Here is a 21,250-nt window from a genome sequence, read left to right as displayed (position 1 = left end):
ACAGGCGCCGCTTCCGACCTTCCGCACTCCTCACGGCGCTGACGGCGTCCAGCCATATCTGCTCCTTGGCAGAGGCGTCTACCTGTGAGGATGGACAAGTGACACTACATCAATACACCTGGCACATGTCACAGGGACACAGATTAGAACACATTCGCTGTTTACAACAAGGCATTGTATGCATCCAACGCATTGCACCTTTGTCATAGGGACATGATCCTCTGGGGAAGGGCAAAAGCAGTACGTGCCATTGAAAGTACACAGGTGGAATGAGGGCAACGACACAATCAATGATCCAGGCTCACACTGTGCATCACACCCACCCCTCCTGTCTCAGGGCACTGCTGGGAGGACTCTGCACCCACCCCTCCTGTCTCAGGGCACTGCTGGGAGGACTCTGCACCCACCACTCCTGTCTCAGGGCACTGCTGGGAGGACTCTGCACCCACCCCTCCTGTCTCAGGGCACTGCTGGGAGGACTCTGCACCCACCCCTCCTGTCTCAGGGCACTGCTGGGAGGACTCTGCACCCACCACTCCTGTCTCAGGGCACTGCTGGGAGGACTCTGCACCCACCCCTCCTGTCTCAGGGCACTGCTGGAAGTGATAGGCCCCCACCCCTCCTGTCTCAGGGCACTACTGGGAGGACTCTGCACACACCCCTCCTGTCTCAGGGCACTGCTGGGAGTGATAGGCCCCCACCCCTCCTGTCTCAGGGCACTGCTGGGAGTGATAGGCCCCCACCCCTCCTGTCTCAGGGCACTGCTGGGAGTGATAGGCCCCCACCCCTCCTGTCTCAGGGCACTGCTGGGAGGACTCTGCACCCACCCCTCCTGTCTCAGGGCACTGCTTGGAGTGATAGGCCCCCACCCCTCCTGTCTCAGGGCACTGCTGGGAGTGATAGGCCCCCACCCCTCCTGTCTCAGGGCACTGCTGGGAGTGATAGGCCCCCACTCCTCCTGTCTCAGGGCACTGCTGGTAGGACTCTGCACCCACCCCTCCTGTCTCAGGGCACTGCTGGGAGTGATAGGCCCCACCCCTCCTGTCTCAGGGCACTGCTGGGAGGACTCTGCACCCACCCCTCCTGTCTCAGGGCACTGCTGGGAGGACTCTGCACACACCCCTCCTGTCTCAGGGCACTGCTGGGAGTGATAGGCCCCCATCCCTCCTGTCTCAGGGCACTGCTGGGAGGACTATGCACACACCCCTCCTGTCTCAGGGCACTGCTGGGAGGTCTCTGCACCCACACCTCCTGTCTCTGGGCACTGCTGGGAGGACTCTGCACCCACCCCTCCTGTCTCAGGGCACTGCTGGGAGGACTCTGTACCCACCCCTCCTGTCTCAGGGCACTGCTGGGAGTGATAGGCCCCCACCCCTCCTGTCTCAGGGCACTGCTGGGAGGACTCTGCACCCACCCCTCCTGTCTCAGGGCACTGCTGGGAGGACTCTGCACCCACCCCTCCTGTCTCAGGGCACTGCTGGGAGACATCAGGCATTCCCCCCCCTTGGGACCCCCCCTACAGTACATAGCATGTGTGTCACACCTGGACACAATGGCAGAAGTCACAGTCACAAAAAAGGGACACAGTCTGTGGCAGTGGACACTGCACTCACCTGATAACTAGGGGTGGGCGGAATTTGCGTAATTGCGTTACGCAAATCTCCGCGAAACGGTAAAAAATCTCCGCGAACAAGCAGAAATTCCGCGAACACGCGGAATTGCTTGTTCGCGATGCTTTTTTCCTGTTCGCAATTGCTGTTTGCGTGCTCGAGGAGAAATATCTCGCGAACATGGATTTTGAGAACGCGAACAAGCAAAAATTTCGCGAAATCGCGAAAAGCAGACTTTTGAGCAATTTCGCGTTCTCCGCGGAACACGAAATTACGCAAATTTCGCAAATTCCGCGAGCGGAACGGAATTTGCCGCCCAGGCCTACTGATAACCTGGTCGCCCATACAGCATGGGGTACCGTGGGAGGATCACATCCACCAAAGCCATGTTCTCCTCCAGGGTGAATGGCTGTGACCTCTCCACAGCCCTTGACATGGTTCCAGGGAATCAGTAGCAGCAGCTGGGTCGTGGAATACAGAGATGTGCAGGCAAGTGCTCCCTCATGGGACCTGGCTGCCTTATATCTGCCTTGCTGGCCCATCTCATGCACAGGAGTACAGAGTGATTGGTCACTCACATTTGCATCCTATGTTTCCTCCAATCCCTTCAAACCTAGCAGTCTGTGGGTTCTCTATCGGTTTCATTCTCCTGCATGATGTCAGCCCCACAAACACATTGCAACAAAGTAGAAGAATTCCAACTGACTTCTGCTGTGCACCTTCCAGAACAAATTCGAAATTTTAACTTGGTCTCCATGACAACCAGCATGCATGTAGCCCTTAATACTTGTCCCTCATGTGTCCCCTATGTAATTTGGAGCGTCACACACAGGTACGGTGCGTTTCGGGGCCCTAGGGCACCCCAAATGCATTGCAACGGCCCGTACACGCGTGCCTACGTTCACTATCACTATGGGTGTCCTCGCGTATGCGTACTCGTAGTGGTACGGGCCGTACACACGCATGTACACTCACTATCACTATGGGTCTCCTCGCGTATGCGTACTCGTAGTGGTACGGGCCGTACGCACGCATGTACGCTCACTATCACTATGGGTCTCCTCGCGTATGCGTACTCGTAGTGGTACGGGCCGTACGCACGCATGTACGCTCACTATCACTACGTGTACGCATACGCGAGGAGACCCATAGTGATAGTGAGCGTACATGCGTGCATACGGCCCGTATCACTACGAGTACGCATACGCGAGGAGACCCATAGTGATAGTGAGCGTACATGCGTGCGTACGGCCCGTACCACTACGAGTACGCATACGCGAGGAGACCCATAGTGATAGTGAGTGTACATGCGTGCGTACGGCCCGTACCACTACGAGTACGCATACGCGAGGAGACCCAGAGTGATAGTGAGCGTACATGCGTGCGTACGGCCCGTACCACTACGAGTACGCATACGCGAGGAGACCCAGAGTGATAGTGAGCGTACATGCGTGCGTACGGCCCGTACCACTACGAGTACGCATACGCGAGGAGACCCATAGTGATAGTGAGCGTACATGCGTGCGTACGGCCCGTACCACTACGAGTACGCATACGCGAGGAGACCCATAGTGATAGTGAGCGTACATGCGTGCGTACGGCCCGTACCACTACGAGTACGCATACGCGAGGAGACCCATAGTGATAGTGAGCGTACATGCGTGCGTACGGCCCGTACCACTACGAGTACGCATACGCGAGGAGACCCATAGTGATAGTGAGCGTACATGCGTGCGTACGGCCCGTACCACTACGAGTACGCATACGCAAGGAGACCCAGAGTGATAGTGAGCGTACATGCGTGTGTACGGCCCTACCACTATGGGTGTTCTTGCGTATGCGTACTTGTAGTGGTACGGACCGTACAAATGCCTGTACGCTCGCCATCACGATGGGTTCACAAACGGCAGCACTCCCATAGTGATTTGGGAACGTACACCGGCCCTCTTAGCAGCAGTACGGCAGTTTTCACACATCACAGTGGTGATAGGCGGCACACAGGTAGGAATAGGGCGGACATACTTGTCCATGGATGGACATACTTGTCCATGGATGGACATACTTGTCCAGGAATGGACATCAAGGCATCGTCTGTGCATTACTACATGTGTGGGGCACAGGTGTGACAGGCTGTGATGTGGAACATTACTCCTGAGTGGAGAAGGCACCACATGTATGATGAGATGTGTACAGGTGTACTGTGTGATGGTGCAATGTGTGCCAGGCATGCCCTTGACTCCTTTGACATGTGTGCATGTCGTACTGCACACTTGGGGTGAGCGTCACTGCCATGGCACGGACACCAACACACGGAAGTGTCCCCTGATGCCCGGTACAGGGGTTACCACACCAGACATGTCACTACCCACGGTGCACGATGTGACTATGTCATGTATGTGTGGGGGGTTCCCATTAGGTTGATGTTGGAGCTCCCTCAAAAGCATCAGCTGTTGCAGCAACCAACATGTGTCTGTGTGTAGATGGACATGGCACACTGTTCCGCACACCAGGCCACATGTGGTATCGGATGTGAGGTGCATATGTATGCATGGGACACGGAGTAGCGTAACAAGGACATGTCTGCATCCTCTCTATGAATGTGTGGTGAGTCATCACATGTACACCTTCATGGCAAGGTGTGTGGGCTGTCCTAGTGTAATGTCATGTGACCTGTGTCTCTAGTGTTCCGCTACCAGTCTCTGCAATCGGCATCCTACTTCTGCAGATGTGTGGGCGTATGTCACTCCTGTCTTGCGTCTGGCTGTTCACTTGCACTGGGACACAGCTATTCCCATGCCATGGCATGTGGAGGTTCAGAATCTCCGTGTGTAGCTGGGTCTTGGTAGGAGTGTCACCTGGCAGCCATACGTGTCCTGGGCATGTATCACATACCTGACTCCCTATGTAGCATATGTGTATTGACAGATTAACATGTGCTCAGTACATATGAATTGTTGTCGTAGTGCACTCACTCTTCCTTGTCACTTCCTAATTACTGCAGAGCGCCGCCTCTTGCCCGACCAATTCCGGACTTGGTTGACATGCGGGAGAATGACAGCATCCGTTGCTACCGCTTCCCCCAACCGTTGATTCTGGAGTTGACGGCGAGACTGGCACCACACCTGCAACCGCAGCACAGGTATCCTACGGCACTGACACCCCAGCTGAAGGTAATGGCTGCCCTACATTTTCTTGCCACGGGTACCTTTCAATATACCATAGCTCATGTTGGTGGCATGTCCCAGAGCATGTTCTGCCGTGTGCTGCATGATTTCTTAGAGGCCATGTTGATTCACCTGGATAACTTCATCAAGTTCCCAACCCCTGAACAGTTGACTGCGGTCAAGCGTGGATTCTATGCCCTGGGAGGGATGCCCCATGTCATTGGGTCCATAGATGGGACACATGTAGCTTTGGTACCACCACACGCACGGGAGGTAGCGTACCGCAATCGGAAGCACTACCACTCCATCAATGCCCTTGTGGTGTGTCAGTCCAACATGTTGATTTCACATGTCTGTGCTCGTTTTCCAGGATCAGCACACGATGCCTACATCATGAGGTGTAGCAGGATGCCTGAAATGATGATGCAGCTGCGCAACGAAAGAGCATGTGTTGTTGGTGGGTAAAGTCTGTCTGTCCTGTATTTTGCATAGCCTACCAGCACGACCGCTTCACCAGTTCTAACGATGTCCATGTGCTTCCCATGTAGGGGACGCTGGCTATCCCAACATGCCTTGGCTGCTCACACCTCTCCGCAACCCCATCACGCCGGCCCAGCTCCGCTACAACACTGCCCATGGCCGGACAAGGCGAGTGATAGAAAGGACATTTGGCCTGCTAAAGAGCCGCTTTCGGTGCCTCCACAAGACCGGCGGCGCCCTCCCATATGCCCATGCGAAGGTCTGCAAAATCTTCATGGTCTGCTGTATGCTGCACAACATGGCAGTTGAGAAAGCTGTGCACTCATCCTGGATCAACATGACGAGGACCATCCACCCGTGGAGGACGAAGGCCTTGGCAATGGGGCTAGTGATGTGGAGGATGTGGAGCCGCAGGAGGACATCCGGACTCGGCTCATACGCGACTTCTTTGCTTAGTGGTGAGTACCAGTGTCTGAGTGTGCACGCATTTGTCCCCATGTGGCATGTGTTGTGATGTGTGTGTCCACCTGCATGTATGGCACGTGAGTCAGAGGTGTGTGTGGGTGTGTCACTGGAGTGATGGTGGCAGTGATGGTTGCATTTCCCCAGTCATAATTGTGACCTAGCATGTTGTCATCCATACATGTGTCGAGTAAATGCACATGCAAGTGGCTGTGCTTTTTGTGGCTGACTTCTTGTGTGTCTCTCTTCCCCAGGTACTTGCGCATGCCGTCTGCTGGTTGCATTGTTGTGGCACTGCTATTCTTCATGGACACGTCATCGTGGGCTGACTCAGCGTTACAGGCACGGACAAGTTTGGAAGTCTCCATAGGGTAAGGGATGCATCAGGGGTGTATTGAGTGTGGCAGTTGGTCATGATGTATGCACACTGCCCCTGTCGATGTTTGGTTCCTCTGCAGCCATGTAGCATCACCATGGGACACGACATGCAGCTGTGTACACCTGAATAGATGGTCTGACTGGTTGACAGTCATCAGTGATGGAATAGTGGATTGTGATGATGGCATCAATGTGTGTGACACTGCCCTCGGACACATACGGTTAGCATTGGCTTGACATCGTGTGGGACTTCCACATCAGCGGATCAATGGTGTATGGCAAGCGCTCCGTGAGCAGCTGTGGGTGTTTAGCTGTTAGCCGACAATTGTGTGCCAGTTCCATGGCTAACACGCATTTGTGCTGCAGAAGGGGGGTGCCAGTGTTGGACCCACATGTTACTCCACAAGATGTGTTCATGTGTACTTCAAGTTGTCTCTGCAATCCGGAAAACATGACTAATTAAGGTGTCCCTATGCCTCCAAGGTGCCTCTTCTCAGTCAATGCTGGTGTGTTGCCACGGTGCATCCAGCATGTCTGGCATGGTATTCCCTGATTGTGGCTTTGTGTCAATGTGTCGAGTAGCAAGATGCAAGCTGTGTGTGTGGGCTGAGACTGTGTAGTGGGCATGATGTCCATGACTGTGTGGGTATTGTGACATGTGCCATCTTCATGCATCCAACGTTGGCCAGGCCCCCATTCTCTGCATCTACCGGACTCAAGCTTGCAGGACATGGTTCTGCCACCTCTGTACACATACCTGGGTGCCCCCCAGGACACTCCGCATGATCCCTGACCTCTGCGCATGACTGTTGCTGTACTCAATGTGTCTGTCAGCACGGTTGTGCGGCCACCCCCTCAGCTGGTTGGGCCCATCACGGGTGTGTATGGTGCTCCATGTCTGTCTTGCCTAATACACTGTGACCCGTGTGTCCTGTGCTAGACTCAGGCTCCAGGGTGTGGATGGTTGAAGTCAAAAGAGAACTCAGGCATGTTTAGACTTTACAACACACATGTAAGGTAATAATGCAACCAGCAGGCATCTTCTCTTCATAGTGTGATTTATTATTTGGGGGGGGGGGGATAAAGTGAGGGGCTTTCCGGGATTTTGGAATCCAAAGTTCAGTAGGGGAGTTGGTGTCCTTGCCATTGGAAATCCTCAGAGTCCATGCCACAGTCTTTGTCAACATTGGTCAGACAGTGACCAGCAAGGCCATGTGGCAGAGAATGTCTCTTGATGCTGTGATGCTGTTGCTCCAGTGGGCCAGGTGCCAGGCCAGGTGTCCTGGGAGATGGTGATGTTGCGCCGACCCTCACGGTCTTTTCCGTGGACGACCCGCCCTCCTGCGGGGACCCTCAGAAGCAGACCGTGACGACGTCTGGGATGCTCCATCGGATGTTTCCTCCTCCTCCTCCTGCTCCCTCCCTGTGGGTGGTGATGTTCTCCGCCTTCTGGCACAGGGAGGGTCGGCCATGTTGTCGGCCATCCGACGGAGTGTATAGTGAATCCCCTGGAACACCGTCACTTGCTCAGCCTGTCTGTCCTCCATCCTCCGTTGATGTTGCAGTAGACAGGCATGTTGCTGGGCCTGCTGGGTCTTGATCCCCTCGAGGATGGACACAACCTGGGCCATGCCCGTGGTGTCCTGCCGGTATGTGTCCATGATGTTACGGACATGGGCAAATACCGGTTCCCCAGCCAACTGGTCAGGCTCGCGCCTCCGCCGTCCTCCACTCCCACCACCCCTGCCCACTTGCACCTGGCCTGCCCTTGTGGGTACATCGGGTCTCCGGGACCCCTGAGGGGTGGCATTGGCGTTGTCGCCTGCCTCCTCCTGGGTGCCCGGGACACCGTGTCCCTCCTGGCCAGCCTGGCTGCATTGTGGTGGTGGGGCAGGGATCCTGGGTGTCTCCCGGGATGTGGCAGGAGTGGGGGTGGTGGTTGGCACAGTTGTACCTGACGCAGGTGCTGCAGGTGGTTGGACACCAGAGGGGCCAGGTTGGTTGGGCTCGTCCACAGAGTGGTGAGAGTGGTCGCTGCCGGTGGGATCGGGCTCCTGCAGATCCGGGTCCTGTGAGTCTTCCCCCCCCAGTGTTAGGGGGTGAACCACGACGTTGACCTGTGTGTGAGAGAGACAATGTTAATTTTGGTCCATGCAACATCCATGTTTCATCAGTTTCAAAGTTGGCACTTTTCCTCTTGGAATTAGGATCTGTCTTGCATTCCACTCACAGTGCACTTGTGCATGGGTGTGTCCCTTGGGCACCACTTTGGCCCCTTTAGCTATGTGTGGCACAGTCTCACTTGCTGCGTCAAGTGTGACTGCAGTCAGCAGTGGAGTGGGCAGGTGTGGCGGGCATGCATTGGCGCCTTCCGTGTAGCACTGTACATGTGCACATGGAGTGGATCCACACACTTATATGATGCAGGTAGCTGTCGTTGTGCTCGTGAACAGGTTGTGACATGGCCCTGTGTTTTGCCATGGAGAAGAGGGGGGGTTCTGGCACTGGCCACCCTTGTCTACATGCACGCAGTCTACCTGCTGACGAGCAGACATTCGCACACGCCACACAGCTGATTTGCTCTCCCTGTGTCTCGCTCCCTCTCTGTTCCCCTCTCCCTCCCTCTCTGTCCCCCTCTCCCTCCCTCTCTGTCCCCCTCTCCCTCCCTCTCTGTCCCCCTCTCCCTCCCTCCGTGTGTCAGCCTCCTCCCTCTGTCCGTGTCCCTGTGTCTCCCACCCTCTCTGTCCCCCTCTCCCTCCCTCTGTGTCCCCCTCTCCCTCCCTCTGTGTGTCACCCTCTGTCACCTCAGGCCAGCTTCCTGGGCACACACTGTTAGCAGATCTTTGAATGGCCCTTGGCTTGTTGATGTGAGTTTGTTTCTGATCTCCAGGCACCCATTGGGTGTAGTGTGTGTCTGTGCGCTGCTGCTGTGGTGGTGTGTGCTGCCACTCTTTCACAATGTTGGCTGTTCATTAGCTGCTGTCATGTGCAAAACAGTGCCTTCACCCCCATGTGTTGATGCAAGGCGTCCGCCATTTGCTGGCGAGTCTTTCCTGTGTGGGGACACAGTGTTTGTCTGGCTGTGACCTAGGCCATATGGGCAGAGGGCATTGTTGTCTGCTTCTGAGTTGCACTATGTGAATTTTGTGGCCCACCCTCCCGCCATCCGGGTTACCGTGTCATGTGTTGGTGTCTTCTGTGGCCTGTGACTTGACATTGTCCAGCTGGGTGCATGGGGCATGGTGGCGGCAGTGGCATGTGCGTGTTCATGGAGTGTGGTTGAGTCATGCGATAGCTTGGGGTGGTTGCGTGCCTGTTAGTGATTTTGGTTGTGGATGACGTTCCCCCCATGTGAGGTGCGTTGTTTGTGTACTCACCCGGGTCTCGGAGTCCTTCTAATCCATCCACTGCCTCCACCGGCAGTATGGCCATCACCCTCTCCTCCCAGGGCTGGTAGTGTACGGGTCTGCGGGAGGGCCCTCCTCCAGTGGCGTTGGCCTGGTTGTGTTCCTCCTGCATCTTGGCTCGGACCCTCCTCCGCAGATCGTACCACCTGGATTGGCATTCCTGCCTGGTCCTTCTGGTGTCCCCAACAGCATTCACAGCATCGATGATGGTCTGCCACATGGCTGTTTTAGCTGCCATGCTGGTGTTTCTGACCAATGTTCCAAAGAGCTGTGGCTCGACTCTGAGGATTTCATCGACAAGAACCTCCAACTCTCGGTTACTGAACTTTGGATTCTTGGTAGTGGGCATGGTGAGGGGTGTGGGTGTGGATGGTGGGGGGTGTGTGTGGATGGTGGGGGGGGTGTGTGGATGGTTGTGGGTGTGTGGGTGTGGTTGTGCAGGTGTGTGTGTGTGTGAATGTGATGAGGGGGTGTTTGTGAAGGTGGTTATGTGAAGGTGTGCAAGTGTAAGGTGTGGTGAAGCTTGTAGTATGGTGCTGTAGGTTGTCTGTGGTGTCTGGCAGCAGTGAGTCTGTTGCAAAGGCTCATGGTTAGTGTGTGTGGGCCCTTTTTATTGGTCCATTGGTGGGTGTGGCTGTGTTTGAAGTTTGGGTGGGTGTGTTATAAGGAGTGGTGGTGTTTAGGGCCTCTGTTTGTTTTTGGCAGTTGCAGGTCAGTGAATGTGTTTTTTTAGTGTTTGTTGGCCATGTTTAGTGGCTTTGTGCCATTCGAATAGTGTATTCTTGTGTTGTTTTGTTTTGTCCTGGTTGTGTACGTGCGTTTTGAGCATGTGTACGGTGTGTACATGGGCCATTTGGTTGTACGGTGCTGTCCTTGTGTGTGGCTTGGTACGACTCGTACATGCGGTTGTGATGTTGGGGCCTGGGGTGCGCTCCGTACTTAGGAGGTTGTGTTGGGGGTGCGACTGGAACGTACTGGGGTGTAGGTACACGGGGGTACGACACGTACAGGGGTGGGGGTACGACTCGAACGTACTGGGGTGTGGGTACACGGGGGTACGACACGTACAGGGGTGGGGGTACGACTGGAACGTACAGGGGTGTAGGTACACGGGGGTACGACACGTACAGGGGTGGGGGTAGGACTGGAACGTACTGGGGTGTACATAGATGGTGGTACGACACGTACAGGGGTGGGGGTAGGACTGGAACGTACTGGGGTGTACATAGACGGTGGTACAACACGTACAGGGGTGGGGGTACGACTGAAACGTACTGGGGTGTACATAGATGGTGGTATGACACGTACAGGGGTGGGGGTAGGACTCGAACGTACAGGGGTGTAGGTACACGGGGGTACGACACGTACAGGGGTGGGGGTACGACTGGAACGTACAGGGGTGTACATAGACGGTGGTACGACACGTACAGGGGTGGGGGTATGACTGGAACGTACTGGGGTGTACATAGACGGTGGTACGACACGTACAGGGGTGGGGGTACGACTGGAACGTACTGGGGTGTACATAGACGGTGGTACGACACGTACAGGGGTGGGGGTACGACTGGAACGTACTGGGGTGTACATAGACAGTGATACGACACGTACAGGGGTGGGGGTAGGACTCGAACGTACAGGGGTGTAGGTACACGGGGGTACGACACGTACAGGGGTGGGGGTACGACTGGAACGTACAGGGGTGTACATAGACGGTGGTACGACACGTACAGGGGTGGGGGTGCGACTGGAACGTACTGGGGTGTACATAGACGGTGGTACGACACGTACAGGGGTGGGGATACGACTGGAACGTACTGGGGTGTACATAGATGGTGGTGCGACACGTACAGGGGTGGGGGTATGACTCGAACGTACTGGGGTGTACATAGACGGTGGTACGACACGTACTGGGGTGGGGGTAGGACTCGAACGTACTGGGGTGTACATAGACGGTGGTGCGACACGTACTGGGGTGGGGGTACGACTCGAACGTACTGGGGTGTACATAGACGGTGGTGCGACACGTACAGGGGTGGGGGTGTGACTCGAACGTACTGGGGTGTACATAGACAGTGGTACGACACGTACTGGGGTGGGGGTACGACTGGAACGTACTGGGGTGTAGGTACACGGGGGTATGACACGTACAGGGGTAGGGGTACGACTGGAACGTACTGGGGTGTACATAGATGGTGGTACGACACGTACAGGGGTGGGGGTAGGACTCGAACGTACAGGGGTGTAGGTACACGGGGGTACGACACGTACAGGGGTGGGGGTATGACTGGAACGTACAGGGGTGTACATAGACGGTGGTACGACACGTACAGGGGTGGGGGTGCGACTGGAACGTACTGGGGTGTACATAGACGGTGGTATGACACGTACAGGGGTGGGGGTACGACTGGAACGTACTGGGGTGTACATAGATGGTGGTACGACACGTACAGGGGTGGGGGTTGGACTCGAACGTACAGGGGTGTACATTGACGGTGGTACGACACGTACAGGGGTGGGGGTACGACTGGAACGTACTGGGCTGTACATAGACGGTGGTACGACACGTACAGGGGTGGGGGTACGACTGGAACGTACTGGGGTGTACATAGATGGTGGTACGACACGTACAGGGGTGGGGGTAGGACTCGAACGTACAGGGGTGTAGGTACACAGGGGTACGACACGTACAGGGGTGGGGGTACGACTGGAACGTACAGGGGTGTACATAGACGGTGGTACGACACGTACAGGGGTGGGGGTACGACTGGAACGTACTGGGGTGTACATAGACGGTGGTACGACACGTACAGGGGTGGGGGTACGACTGGAACGTACTGGGGTGTACATAGACGGTGGTACGACACGTACAGGGGTGGGGGTACGACTGGAACGTACTGGGGTGTACATAGACGGTGATACGACACGTACAGGGGTGGGGGTAGGACTCGAACGTACAGGGGTGTAGGTACACGGGGGTACGACACGTACAGGGGTGGGGGTACGACTGGAACGTACAGGGGTGTACATAGACGGTGGTACGACACGTACAGGGGTGGGGGTGCGACTCGAACGTACTGGGGTGTACATAGACGGTGGTACGACACGTACTGGGGTGGGGGTAGGACTCGAACATACTGGGGTGTACATAGACGGTGGTGCGACACGTACTGGGGTGGGGGTACGACTCGAACGTACTGGGGTGTACATAGACGGTGGTGCGACACGTACAGGGGTGGGGGTGTGACTCGAACGTACTGGGGTGTACATAGACGGTGGTACGACACGTACTGGGGTGGGGGTACGACTGGAACGTACTGGGGTGTAGGTACACGGGGGTATGACACGTACAGGGGTGGGGGTACGACTGGAACATACTGGGGTGTACATAGATGGTGGTACGACACGTACAGGGGTGGGGGTAGGACTCGAACGTACAGGGGTGTAGGTACACAGGGGTACGACACGTACAGGGGTGGGGGTACGACTGGAACGTACTGGGGTGGGGGTACGACTCGAACGTACTGGGGTGTACATAGACGGTGGTGCGACACGTACAGGGGTGGGGGTGTGACTCGAACGTACTGGGGTGTACATAGACGGTGGTACGACACGTACAGGGGTGGGGGTACGACTGGAACGTACTGGGCTGTACATAGACGGTGGTACGACACGTACAGGGGTGGGGGTACGACTGGAACGTACTGGGGTGTACATAGATGGTGGTACGACACGTACAGGGGTGGGGGTAGGACTCGAACGTACAGGGGTGTAGGTACACAGGGGTACGACACGTACAGGGGTGGGGGTACGACTGGAACGTACAGGGGTGTACATAGACGGTGGTACGACACGTACAGGGGTGGGGGTACGACTGGAACGTACTGGGGTGTACATAGACGGTGGTACGACACGTACAGGGGTGGGGGTACGACTGGAACGTACTGGGGTGTACATAGACGGTGGTACGACACGTACAGGGGTGGGGGTATGACTGGAACGTACTGGGGTGTACATAGACGGTGATACGACACGTACAGGGGTGGGGGTAGGACTCGAACGTACAGGGGTGTAGGTACACGGGGGTACGACACGTACAGGGGTGGGGGTACGACTGGAACGTACAGGGGTGTACATAGACGGTGGTACGACACGTACAGGGGTGGGGGTGCGACTGGAACGTACTGGGGTGTACATAGACGGTGGTACGACACGTACAGGGGTGGGGGTACGACTGGAACGTACTGGGGTGTACATAGATGGTGGTGCGACACGTACAGGGGTGGGGGTATGACTCGAACGTACTGGGGTGTACATAGACGGTGGTACGACACGTACTGGGTGGGGGTAGGACTCGAACATACTGGGGTGTACATAGACGGTGGTGCGACACGTACTGGGGTGGGGGTACGACTCGAACGTACTGGGGTGTACATAGACGGTGGTGCGACACGTACAGGGGTGGGGGTGTGACTCGAACGTACTGGGGTGTACATAGACGGTGGTACGACACGTACTGGGGTGGGGGTACGACTGGAACGTACTGGGGTGTAGGTACACGGGGGTATGACACGTACAGGGGTGGGGGTACGACTGGAACGTACTGGGGTGTACATAGATGGTGGTACGACACGTACAGGGGTGGGGGTAGGACTCGAACGTACAGGGGTGTAGGTACACGGGGGTACGACACGTACAGGGATGGGGGTACGACTGGAACGTACAGGGGTGTACATAGACGGTGGTACGACACGTACAGGGGTGGGGGTGCGACTGGAACGTACTGGGGTGTACATAGACGGTGGTATGACACGTACAGGGGTGGGGGTACGACTGGAACGTACTGGGGTGTACATAGATGGTGGTACGACACGTACAGGGGTGGGGGTTGGACTCGAACGTACAGGGGTGTACATTGACGGTGGTACGACACGTACAGGGGTGGGGGTACGACTGGAACGTACTGGGCTGTACATAGACGGTGGTACGACACGTACAGGGGTGGGGGTACGACTGGAACGTACTGGGGTGTACATAGATGGTGGTACGACACGTACAGGGGTGGGGGTAGGACTCGAACGTACAGGGGTGTAGGTACACAGGGGTACGACACGTACAGGGGTGGGGGTACGACTGGAACGTACAGGGGTGTACATAGACGGTGGTACGACACGTACAGGGGTGGGGGTACGACTGGAACGTACTGGGGTGTACATAGACGGTGGTACGACACGTACAGGGGTGGGGGTATGACTGGAACGTACTGGGGTGTACATAGATGGTGGTACGACACGTACAGGGGTGGGGGTAGGACTCGAACGTACAGGGGTGTAGGTACACGGGGGTACGACACGTACAGGGGTAGGGGTACGACTGGAACGTACTGGGGTGTACATAGATGGTGGTACGACACGTACAGGGGTGGGGGTAGGACTCGAACGTACAGGGGTGTAGGTACACGGGGGTACGACACGTACAGGGGTGGGGGTACGACTGGAACGTACAGGGGTGTACATAGACGGTGGTACGACACGTACAGGGGTGGGGGTGCGACTGGAACGTACTGGGGTGTACATAGACGGTGGTACGACACGTACAGGGGTGGGGGTACGACTGGAACGTACTGGGGTGTACATAGATGGTGGTACGACACGTACAGGGGTGGGGGTTGGACTCGAACGTACAGGGGTGTACATTGACGGTGGTACGACACGTACAGGGGTGGGGGTACGACTGGAACGTACTGGGCTGTACATAGACGGTGGTACGACACGTACAGGGGTGGGGGTACGACTGGAACGTACTGGGGTGTACATAGATGGTGGTACGACACGTACAGGGGTGGGGGTAGGACTCGAACGTACAGGGGTGTAGGTACACAGGGGTACGACACGTACAGGGGTGGGGGTACGACTGGAACGTACAGGGGTGTCCATAGACGGTGGTACGACACGTACAGGGGTGGGGGTACGACTGGAACGTACTGGGGTGTACATAGACGGTGGTACGACACGTACAGGGGTGGGGGTATGACTGGAACGTACTGGGGTGTACATAGATGGTGGTACGACACGTACAGGGGTGGGGGTAGGACTCGAACGTACAGGGGTGGTGGTACACGGGGGTACGACACGTACAGGGGTGGGGGTACGACTGGAACGTACTGGGGTGTACATAGATGGTGGTACGACACGTACAGGGGTGGGGGTAGGACTCGAATGTACAGGGGTGTAGGTACACGGGGGTACGACACGTACAGGGGTGGGGGTATGACTGGAACGTACAGGGGTGTACATAGACGGTGGTACGACACGTACAGGGGTGGGGGTGCGACTGGAACGTACTGGGGTGTACATAGACGGTGGTACGACACGTACAGGGGTGGGGGTACGACTGGAACGTACTGGGGTGTACATAGATGGTGGTACGACACGTACAGGGGTGGGGGTTGGACTCGAACGTACAGGGGTGTACATTGATGGTGGTACGACACGTACAGGGGTGGGGGTACGACTGGAACGTACTGGGGTGTACATAGACGGTGGTACGACACGTACAGGGGTGGGGGTACAACTGGAACGTACTGGGGTGTAGGTACACGGGGGTACGACATGTACAGGGGTGGGGGTAGGACTCGAACGTACAGGGGTGTAGGTACACGGGGGTATGACACGTACAGGGGTGGGGGTATGACTGGAACGTACAGGGGTGTACATAGACGGTGGTACGACACGTACAGGGGTGGGGGTACGACTGGAACGTACTGGGGTGTACATAGACGGTGGTACAACACGTACAGGGGTGGGGGTACGACTGGAACGTACTGGGGTGTACATAGACGGTGGTACGACACATACAGGGGTGGGGGTACGACTGGAACGTACTGGGGTGTACATAGACGGTGATACGACACGTACAGGGGTGGGGGTACGACTGGAACGTACTGGGGTGTACATAGATGGTGGTATGACACGTACAGGGGTGGGGGTAGGACTCGAACGTACAGGGGTGTAGGTACACGGGGGTACGACACGTACAGGGGTGGGGGTACGACTGGAACGTACTGGGGTGTACATAGATGGTGGTACGACACGTACAGGGGTGGGGGTAGGACTCGAACGTACAGGGGTGTAGGTACACGGGGGTACGACACGTACAGGGGTGGGGGCACGACTGGAACGTACAGGGGTGTACATAGACGGTGGTACGACACGTACAGGGGTGGGGGTGCGACTGGAACGTACTGGGGTGTACATAGACGGTGGTACGACACGTACAGGGGTGGGGGTACGACTGGAACGTACTGGGGTGTACATAGATGGTGGTACGACACGTACAGGGGTGGGGGTTGGACTCGAACGTACAGGGGTGTACATTGACGGTGGTACGACACGTACAGGGGTGGGGGTACGACTGGAACGTACTGGGGTGTACATAGACGGTGGTACGACACATACAGGGGTGGGGGTACGACTGGAACGTACTGGGGTGTAGGTACACGGGGGTACGACACGTACAGGGGTGGGGGTAGGACTCGAACGTACTGGGGTGTACATAGACGGGGGTACGACACGTACAGGGGTGGGGGTAGGACTCGAACGTACAGGGGTGTACATACACGGGTGGGGGTGTACATACACGGGGGTACGTGTCGGACGTACGGGGCTGGGGGGAGTGTTGGGCGCGTATGCGGGCACATGTCTCCATGGTTGCTATGGGAGTTCGGTGCGGACGGTGTTTTTTCCATACGGTTGTGTGATCGGACGCACGGGATGGATCGTGATTCCTCGGTCGGACTTCACCTTTCACATTTGTACGGTAAATAGTCCGAGGACGTGTCGGACACGTTTCCCGACCCGAGGACGTGTGGGGAATGATTCCCAATGCGGTTCGTATGGACTTTTTACCATACGAATCGTGATTGCCAGTTCGTACGGCACTTGTAGGATTCGTACGGTAAAAAGATCGGATACGAGTCGCACAGGGAATTTTTTTACCGGATCGTAATTGGCACCATAGGCTCTTTACCTTTAAACTTGAAAAAATGAAGCCCTAAGACTTCTCACATGAAAGCGAGCAAGAATTCAACTGAGCACACTATGGCTCTTTACGTTTAAACTTGAAAGCTTGGAGCGCCTCAAAAAATGAGCACCGAATGTGGCTCCGACAATACATATCCAAACACTGGAGCAAACAATCTCCAGTTTTACCTTTTTTAAAAATGGAGCACATCAAAAATGAGCACCGATGTGGCTCCGCAACAATACAAATCTAAAAGTCCAAACACTGGAGCAATCAGCAATCACCAATCTCCATGACCATGAACACCTCAAAAACACTTTGAGCACTAATGTGGTTCATCAAAAATAAAGAATAAACTGAGCATGAACATATCGCATCACTTTTAAGTATAATCAGAGGAAATATATAAAATTTGAGCAGCCCAACCAAAGTTGAGCACATACGTGGCTCAATCCAATAAAAGCAAACTAATCCAGCCCATCACTGAAGTCTAAAGACGGACTAAAATGCGATAACCACCACGGAATGACAATACCATACATATGTAACATGTAGAAAACATAAAAGTAGCATAACAGCACATAGATGTAAATTATGTCATCAACAATACAATAAGCATGTTGGTCAATATGAATAATACAGCAGATTACACTTTTCAAAATAAGAAATTAAAATAACAAAGGTGGTCACCGTAGACTGAATGTTGAAATGCCACAGTCACCGTAAATTAGTAATGAGATCGAATGACCAAATATCCACACAGCTGTTCTCATCATATGCAGTAGCAAAGTGACCTCCACTTGGTAACGTCTACTATATAATGTGCCAAGTAAAAAAAGTTGTGGTGTGTTTCCAACACCAAAATGCAGGCAAAGTCTTCACCAGCCAAAACTCCAAAAGCTTTACTAATGCTGCACATATTTGAAAAGCGTCATAACACAGTAGCAGAAATCCGCAGGAAGAAAACACATCGTGGTTGGCAACACGAGTGAAAGACATATTGTAATAGCAGAAAATCCAATCTTCAGAAATGCCAATCCTAAAATGGTGGCACGCGGCTTACGCTACACCGGGTGGCTCCCGGCACGTTGTTGCTGGAAAACATCTATAGGCAGCAATGAAGACTGGAACGAAGTGAAACGTCACACAAGACTCCCAAGCTGTCCTGCACGAAAAGGTAAGAAGCGCGTGGTAGTGCTCGCTGCGCACGTATGAATATTCAAATGTTGCGCGAAGTATCGTAAATGGCCAACTAATACTAGCTCAATTACTACTAAAAGTCACTCACCAAATCTTCAGGCTCAGTCCGTAAGCACATATTCACTCTGTGCTCGCCGCAAACATAGGGCTGAGAGTGTGCTCCCGTGAAACAAAATACCTCACGAGCCAATGCCTCTACAAAACTGCACAAATGCTGGTCCTGACTTCCTTCACAGGACAAACTGCGTCAGTAAGCATGAAAACGACGCTGCCAACTTCATCATGCCAATGTTATTGAAAAAAAATTGCCGACGGTTTTCCCTTCCAACTGCGGTCAGATCTCGTTCCTCACAAGTAAGCGCTGCTTTTTAACATCCAAGTGGCGCTAACATCACATAAAACGATTGCACTCCATGGCGTCTGTTTTCGGTGACTTCCAACTTCATGTAGACTTCTGTACTGGAGAAATTTCCCAAGCAGTATATTAACAACAGGATCCAAAGTAGTTGCATGAGAAAAGCTGTAGAAGATCAAACGCCTTGGGGTGCAGGCTGTCCAGATGAGAAAGGACACTGGTGGGGTTGACCAAGGCGTTTCCTTTACATATCCTTTTCAGGTTTAAGTAGTTCCAATATTTGTTTTTGTAAGCTCCTTAGTTCCATTAAACACAGTCTCTTTCGCCACGCGTGAGTTCCTTATATCGTCGCCAAAATGTAACAATTGAAAGTCCAAAAACCCAGGTGTATAAAATAAGTTACATTTAATAAAGCTTAGTTCCAGGTTAAGTTCATTATAAGAAGATAGGTAGATGGAAATAAACCCCACCAGGAGCAGCTGCCCTGCTGCTCAGCCTCAGATCTAACTGGCAGTAGAATCAAACATACACAAAAGGAACTCTTAGGTGACATCACAGATACAGGCTGAGGGGCTTAGAACAAACACAGAAGAAGGACAGAGAAGAAGAAAAAGCAGGATGTAACAAGGCCTTCTTGGGTTTTTCCCACAGAATGAAACCACAGCTATCTGATTGCACTTGTACAACCACTATCCAAGTCTTAGCCTTTTGCCACCCGGATTGCAGCAACACCTTACTTGAGTTTTGTTTGAGCACTCCATGAGACTACAAGGGGCATATTACCAAGGGCCGGCGATACAATTATCTCTGCTTTGGTATCCGTTTTTCTGGCGCAAAGCTGCGATAATTATATCGCATTATTTACAAGGACATGCTAGCGCGTGTTTCCTTGACTTAGCTCCCGTTTTTCACACTCCTCGCATCGAGAATGAGATGCATAGTAGGCGTGGCTGTGAAAACAACATGGGAAAATATCGCGAAGGCAGCTATGCAATATTAACAACGAGGCGTAGCGATAATTTAAATCGAGGTAACTCTGCCTTAACTCAGGAATTTAACGTCTGTTAAATTCCTGACTAAGGCATACCTAACAAGGGAGGTGGATTGTGGGGTTAAGGCCACAGGACCTATCATCAAGCTTATCACCGTTTTCCATGGAACATCGCTGGAAAACCAGCGATGTTCCATGGAAAACCCCGCTATTGCTGGAATATTTATCGTCATAGCGCTAAGCGTTGATAATAAAGCGCTAGCATATTCCAGCGAAAGCCAGCGATAATTAAAAGCGCGCTAAGCGCGCTCAGCTATAATTATCGCTGGGGCTTGATAATATGCCCCCAAGTGTTTTCATTTCTCTCCTACTCTCCCTTGTGTTCTACCTCTACCTCCACTGCCAACCGTATGCACTGCCTGTTTCTCTCTTGTGTACGTCTCTCCTGTCCGCCTCATGCTCCAGTTGATTCTCGGCCTCTATGCTTCTCCTCCACGCCTTGTGTTGCTGTGACTTTGGGGTGCTTCTCTCATTCTCTGTTTTCCTTTCTCCTGTGCCCACCATGCTCTGTGTTCTTCTCTCCATGTGTGCTTCCTCCATGGTGCTTTCACCCTCATACAATGTTTTCGCCCCCTCACCCGCATGTGCTTCCCTAATTCTCTCTTCTATTAATCCTTCTCATCCCAGTGGTCTCTTTTTCCCCAAAAACGAATGCGCTTCAGTGACCCAAAAAAATGAATCTTATTATTTACTGATCAGAGTGGTGCATTTACTCTGACACATGCATACATCATCCCTATGCTGTTGTGTCACTTATTATTTTGTCAATGCTGCACCGGATTAGCAAAAAAAGTCCCAGAGGCCTTTGATATTTTAATGTCGCATTATCATTTCTCAATGCAGTGCAAAGATTGTTTTACCATTTTAGCAAAAGCGTTAAATGCATTTTAAATTCCAAGGAATTAGTTCTAGTTCTAGGTTTTCACATGGCTTTAATTAAACAGTGCCCAATGTAAATTTCCGAGGAACACATCCGTGACAGATTTTCAACCACTAGATAATTAAATTGTTTTTGTTCATAGTCACCTTATGCAACGTTATTCTTTGCGAATACAAGACTGGCACGGGTTTGGCCCTCCATAACTATCAAAGTCACCCCTATTTTAAATATTCAAATGGCCCTG

The sequence above is a fragment of the Triturus cristatus genome, chromosome 3_2, assembly GCF_964204655.1.
Source record: "Triturus cristatus chromosome 3_2, aTriCri1.1, whole genome shotgun sequence".
Taxonomy (NCBI): domain Eukaryota; kingdom Metazoa; phylum Chordata; class Amphibia; order Caudata; family Salamandridae; genus Triturus; species Triturus cristatus.
Note: the sequence above shows the minus strand (reverse complement) of the source record.